At 55.8% G+C, this 6,000-nt stretch overlaps 1 long non-coding RNA gene across 1 annotated transcript; it reads left to right on the top strand.

Annotated features, from left to right (window-relative positions):
• The first annotated feature begins 3,001 nt into the window (after positions 1 to 3,001).
• LOC136151877 (uncharacterized) lies at positions 3,002 to 5,093 on the top strand. The gene is made up of 4 exons (XR_010660100.1): positions 3,002 to 3,499; positions 3,686 to 3,903; positions 4,586 to 4,711; positions 4,786 to 5,093. It is a non-coding gene; the product is annotated as an uncharacterized lncRNA (long non-coding RNA).
• Positions 5,094 to 6,000: the final 907 nt, after the last annotated feature.

The following is a 6,000-nucleotide window of genomic DNA, read 5'->3' on the forward strand; positions in this document are numbered from 1 at the left end:
TCATGGATAATTCAGACGAAATATATGCCTGAGGAACAGCACAGAGAGAAATAGGGTGAGAAAAGGGTGACGGGCCCTTTGCTCTGATTTAATCCACTTTGTTCATCATATTCAAACCCAGAGAAGCATGGTCTTTGGCGTCGGGCAGAACTGCAGGCTCGAAGGTGACTGTGGGCTGCACCGTCACTCCGTCTGGAGGTGCACCTGCTGGGTGACCCCCCGGCCCCCTCCCCGCCACCGAGCATTCTCGTGGGCGGAGTCAACCCTCCCAGCCTCCCTTCCCCTGCTCGAACCTGCCACCTCGTTGCTTCCTTACCCTGAGGTTCAGAACCCTCATCACAGTGTAAGGAGCATCGCTTCCCCAGGGACCAGAAAAGTTAACAGGGACCAAAATCCGGACCCCAAGGAAGGGGCTCTGATGGTCGGATTCCAGGGCTCAGCTGTGGGCGGGGTGAGGACGGGGTCCAGTGTCAGGACAGTACCAGAATCTTCCCTGAGATAGAGTGTTGAGCACAGTCCCCGGCTAGTCTTAGCAAAGCTGAGATGGGGTGCCAGGCTCTGCCCTGGGGCCCACGAGGCGAGGGCAAGCAGGCTGGGGGCCTCACTCTGCTTCACCCGCAGCTCGCAGCTCTGGGTAGCTTCTAGAACACACTCATGTGGGTTTAGATAAAGCTGGAAGCTGCGGTCACGACCTCTGAAGTCCTCCTTTCCTTCTGCCGCTAGCTGGAGGAAAGCTTCTGGGCTTTGGAGGCCCACGCGTGTGGGCTGAGATCACTGCTGCCCGCGTTCGGGCAGCCCCGGGTCTGCAGGGCTTTCCTGAGCCAGAGGCGGTTAAGCTGAAGCGTGAAGGGAGGATGAGTGGGGAGGGGCGGGCAGGAAAGAGCCCGGGAGAGGGGCAGCACCTGCAAAGCCGTGAGCAGAAGGAACTTGGCCTCGAGCAGCCGCGCTTCTGTTGCCCAGCTTCTTCCCCAGACTGTCCGAGAGCAGTGAGGGGAAGCAGACAGGGAGACCTCACGGGCTGGCGCAGGGCACGCTTGCTCGTTTCCAAGGCTGTGGGCGCCCGTCTCCCTACGAAAGGCCTAGAAAATCTTGCTCCCCTCACAAAGAGAGCATGTTCTGGAATTTAAAAGATTTTGCAGCAACACGGATCCAGGGAGCCAGAGCCACGCCCAGCAGGAGAAGCCGCCTGTCCCAGGGCCGGCCTGTGACAAGGGGGAAATGCTGTCATTCAGCCAGGGGAGGGGGTTCACACTGGAGGAGGTGGGCTCACATGCAGGCTGGCTCCCTGGGCGGGGGGTTCCTGCTCTGTTCCTGCTTTGTCACACAGGGAGGGAAAGCCAAAGGACTATAGGATTTCTCCACTGTGGGTCCTGGCTGAGCCTGAATTATTCAAACGCGCTGGATCAATTATTCAGGACGATGAATTGGCATGTGCAGTGTGGGTTTGCTCGTAAACAAGAGGCCTGAGCCTCATTGGGCGGGAGACACAGGCCCCACCAGCCCCTCGCGCATGACTTCTGTGTCTTGCTCTGACGTCAGGGCCCTTGCTGGAGACAGCAGTGACCCCACAGGCGCTCCCCGGACAGATCCAGGAGTGGCGGGAATGGCTGGACCTCATCCCTCGGGCCTGGCTCCCCAGGCCAGATTGTATTTGAGCTCAGATTGGCCGTTGGTCTGCCAGGACGTCTTGTGAGTTTGCGTTCTCCATCATTTGTTGTGAAATGTCTTCGTAGTAGTTGTGAAACCAATCTTTGGTGCAAGTCCTCGTCCCAGCGTGGAGGGCGTGAGATTGAAAATCCACAGGGCCCAGGCCCCAGACGATTGTGCACGCTTCAGCTAATGAGGTGGCGAGGTTTTTCTGAACCACCCCAGGGATGTCCGGAGCCTCCCACCCCGCCCCTGGGCCTGTTCAGGCCCCCCAGGCACCCACAAATTTTCCTTTGATTCTGTGTCCTCTTCCGGCTTAACGTGTTCAGAGCAGCCGTCTCTCTCCTCCCCCAGACCTGCCCATTCCCAGTGATCTCCAGCCAGGAACGCAGGGACTGTCCTTGGCCCTCTGCCCCCTCCACCTTCAGGCCACCGGGAAACCCTGTCTCCAGATTACCGCTCACCTCCGTCCCCACGCCACCTGCCACCCGCCGCCTGCCAGTCCCTGCCAGGCCACCAGATCCCAGGGTCTGAGCTCAGCCCCACTCGGGTACCTGTGCCCACAGCCTGGCTCGTGGCAGGCGTATCAGCCACGTCCCTCCAATCTTGGCAAGAATCCATCACAAGGCCAAGGGCAGGGGGTGGGCGCGGGCGCCAGGTCCATCCTGGCCTCGAAAGCTCCTTAAAGGAACAGATTTTCCTTTGCTGGGGATCTGTGGATTATTGTATCTAATTCAAGTTGAGGTTTTTTACCTAAGCTTGTCTAAGTGCTTCCAAACTCGCTTCTTTGATCTGAGTGGCTGGCTACCTGGGGCTTTGGCCCTCCAGGGGTCCAGGGGAGCCGCAAAGGGGAGGCTACTCGGGGGTCTCTTTCCAGAACTCTGTGGGTGAAAGGAGAGACCACCTCTGAAGGATGGATTAGCCCGCCTGGGGTCATTGAGTCACCCACCTCCACTCCACATGGGCATGTTCATGGCCAGGGTCTCCTGGGAGAGCTGGAGGGGAGCAAGTCCAAAGAGATGGCTCTGCCCCCGCCCATGCTCCCAACACCCAGGGACAGACACGGACACTCCCGTGGACATTCAGTACCTGGACGCCAGAGGGTTTGTGTGTGTGTTTGTGGGTTTTCATGCTTTGTTTTGTTCTAATTCAGAAAAATATTCCGACAGTGGAGGGGAGCTCTCCCTGAAGAGGAGAACCGGGATGGGAGGGGCTTGTCTGACCCCCCGGGGGCCTGCAGGCCGTCCTGTGGTTCCTGGCAGGACAGTCCCTGCAGATACGACAGCAGGCCCGGGCTCTGTCCCTTCCTGGAGAGCCTGGCGTCCTGCTGAGGACGGTGGCCAGGAGCGCAAGCCGCTCAGAGCTGGCCTCAGTCCCACGGTTGGTCTTCTGGGTGACCGGACCCGAAGCTCCCTGAGGACCCTCTGGGGCCACCTCATTAGCATACTAGACACCCTCTCCTCGATAAAGAAAATTCCAAAGGGTTGGAAACTCTGCCAGGTCCTGGGGCAGACTATGTACAGTGTTCACTATTTCGCTGTTAGTGTAGCGCTTCCCATGACTGCAAGTGACGATTTACGCAATTCCGTGTTTGCCGTTCATCTGTCCCACTGCACCGTCAGCGGCATGCAGACAGGGGGCTGGTTGCTCCTGTTCAGATGTGTCCTCTGAACCCGATGCCCCGGCCTCAGAGCTGCTCACGTGATGGTTACTCAGAGCTTGAGCGGTGGGGAACGAGGCCAGAGAGGTGCTTCGGGGCCAGACTGCAGGCCTCCCGCGCCCCACGGCCTGCAGTCTGCAGCCTTTGTCCCCTTTGATTTCAGAAACCGCCGGCAAAACGGAACCAGGAGTGGTAAAGTCCCCAGGGCCCAGCTTCACGAAGCCCCTTTGCAACACAGCCCTTGGAGGACTGGGGGCAGGGGTGGGAGATTCCTGTGACCCAGGGCTTCACTGCAGGGCGGGGTGTGACTGAACTCTAAGTCAGGGAGAAGGACCCAAAATACAGAAGGTGCTGAGATCCGTCTCTCATGTTTAACAGCCTGAGAAGTGCTAATAAAAGGCAAGAAACAGGCCAGGAGCAGGAGATGGAGGAAAGCTGAGGCCCGCAGGGGGAGTTGGGGACCAGGCCTGGTACCTGCTGAGTACCTCTCATCCTTTGGAGTCGGGGGGAGACCGTGGAGGAGGGAGCCAGTTCCTCCAGGGGGAATTGATGAAGGTTCAGGTCACAGGCTTCAGCATCCCCTGCGGACAGCCAAGGCAAGTATGGAAATACATCAAAAAATATAAATATACAAGAAACATGTTGATATCTATTGATGAAAATAGCAGAGCCCCAGAGCCAGATGACGTCAAGCTGTGAGATGGGTGCTGGGCAGTGCAGACTGGCCCATGCACCGCTCTTTTCCAGAGCAGGCCGGAGGGCCTTTACCTCGGCAGACAAAGGTCTCCGGCCTTCACTTGATCTGCTCAACTAAGCTGAGCCTGCTCAGATCCATTGTACTTTTATTGCAAACAACAACAGAAGCGTTTAGCACAAATGAAAGTGAAAGTCAAAGTCACTTGGTCGTGTCCGACTCTTTGCAACCCCATGGATTGCAACTATACAGTCCATGGAATTCTCCAGGCCAAAATGCTGGAGTGGGTAGCCTTTCCCTTCTCCAGGGGATCTTCCCAACCCAGGGATCGAACCCAGGTCTCCCACATTGCTGGCAAATTCTTTACCTGAGCCACAAGGAACATTCAGCACAACGATCAAACATGAACATTCCTATGTTGTCAAATAAATATACGGGGTTCAAGTTTTTTAAGCCCATAAACTTAGAGGCACATTTTACAGAAAATAAGCTATAAAAAGTCCTGCCACCTTGAAAAAGACCAGGCGGGGGGTTAGGAGAGCAGAAAAGGAGGAGAAAAAAGGAGAGAATCACATTTCTTCCAGGAAACTGGAGCCAGTGACTTGGGGGAGTTCCCCAGGGCTGGGTAAGCCTGGAGGACCAAGGCCTTGAGAAAACACTGGATGGCTTGGTTGTTACTAACGTCTAGATGATCGTCTCGGCTTCTCAAGGTAACGGCTTGCATTTTTGTGTTCCAATCTTTTAAAATCTCGCTCTAAATGGAATACTCTATGTTTCCTTCTAGAAGCCGTTACTCTGCACTTGGGCAGCTGGAAGGAGCTGCCAGCCTTGTTCAGATATGATACCAAGTCCAGACTAAATGTATCCCCACCTTAGCTTCCCTCGGAGAATCCTAGCAAAGCCCTGGCATGCCACCCACAGAAAGAGGGGCGTGGGGGTGGTTAAGTGGGAAGAGGCGGCGGCCGTAACTGCCTGCAGTCACGATGACGTACCTGGAGAACTTAAACGTACAGATTTTCTTTCCTTTCTTTTCTACATTTCTTTTTTTTATTGATACGCTTGACTTACATTAAGCAATTTATTTTCACTGCATGTTTGGTTCTTAGGTTGACTGTATTTTTATCACCCTAAATATCTAAGAAGGGCATTATATGTTTGAAAAAAATAAACAAAGTAAAATACTGTGCTTGGCAAATTTCACAGGAACGTGTGAGTTTGTGAACACCCTGCCAGAGCCCTTCCCAGGCCCTTGGAAGCGGGCAGTGTGAGTCAGAGGCTTGAGGCTTTAGCGTCACGGTAAACCCATCTCCATAGGCAGGGTCCAGGTTCAGAGAAAACCCTCTGGGAAATGCCTGCGATCTGGGCCAAGTCTCTGGTTTCACACCCATGGTGACTGTCACCCAGAGGAGGGCTCATGTCCAGTCTGTCTCCATCCCCTCCAAGTGAGGGAGGGTGGGGACCACACGCTGAGAATGCCTCTTGTCCCCAAACAACCTCCTCCTCGCTGCTTTCTGGACAAAGTCCCCCAGTCACTCGTGAAGTCATGCCCTTGTTACACAGAAATCTGCTGATCAGTTGCTCCAAGCCAGGCATCCTGCCAGGAGGGCCTCCAGTCAGAGGCCTGTTCTGTGGCTGCAGGCTTCAAGCCCTGATTTCTGTTCTCTGCTCTGCCGACACTGCTCCTGTATGATGGCAGTCTCACGGGTGGAAGGTGGGGTCCTGGTGCCGCTCAGCCCCCCGGGGTAGCAGCCCGGGGCTCTGGCCACGAGACGTGGACGCGAGGCCCAGCTCTGGCCTAGCGAGGGGCATTCCTTGGACAGCCTGCCTCCCCAAGCGCTGTCTTTATCTGTACGTGTTCATCTCCCAGTCGTGTCCGACTCTTTGCAAACCCGTGGACTGTGTCTCGCCAGGCTCCTCTGTCCATGGAATTCTTCAGGCAAGATCACTGGCGTGGGTTGCCATTTCATGCTCCATTTATCTGTAAAACCCAGCACTTAGC

This window comes from Muntiacus reevesi, chromosome 20, assembly GCF_963930625.1.
Source record: "Muntiacus reevesi chromosome 20, mMunRee1.1, whole genome shotgun sequence".
In the NCBI taxonomy this organism is placed as follows: domain Eukaryota; kingdom Metazoa; phylum Chordata; class Mammalia; order Artiodactyla; family Cervidae; genus Muntiacus; species Muntiacus reevesi.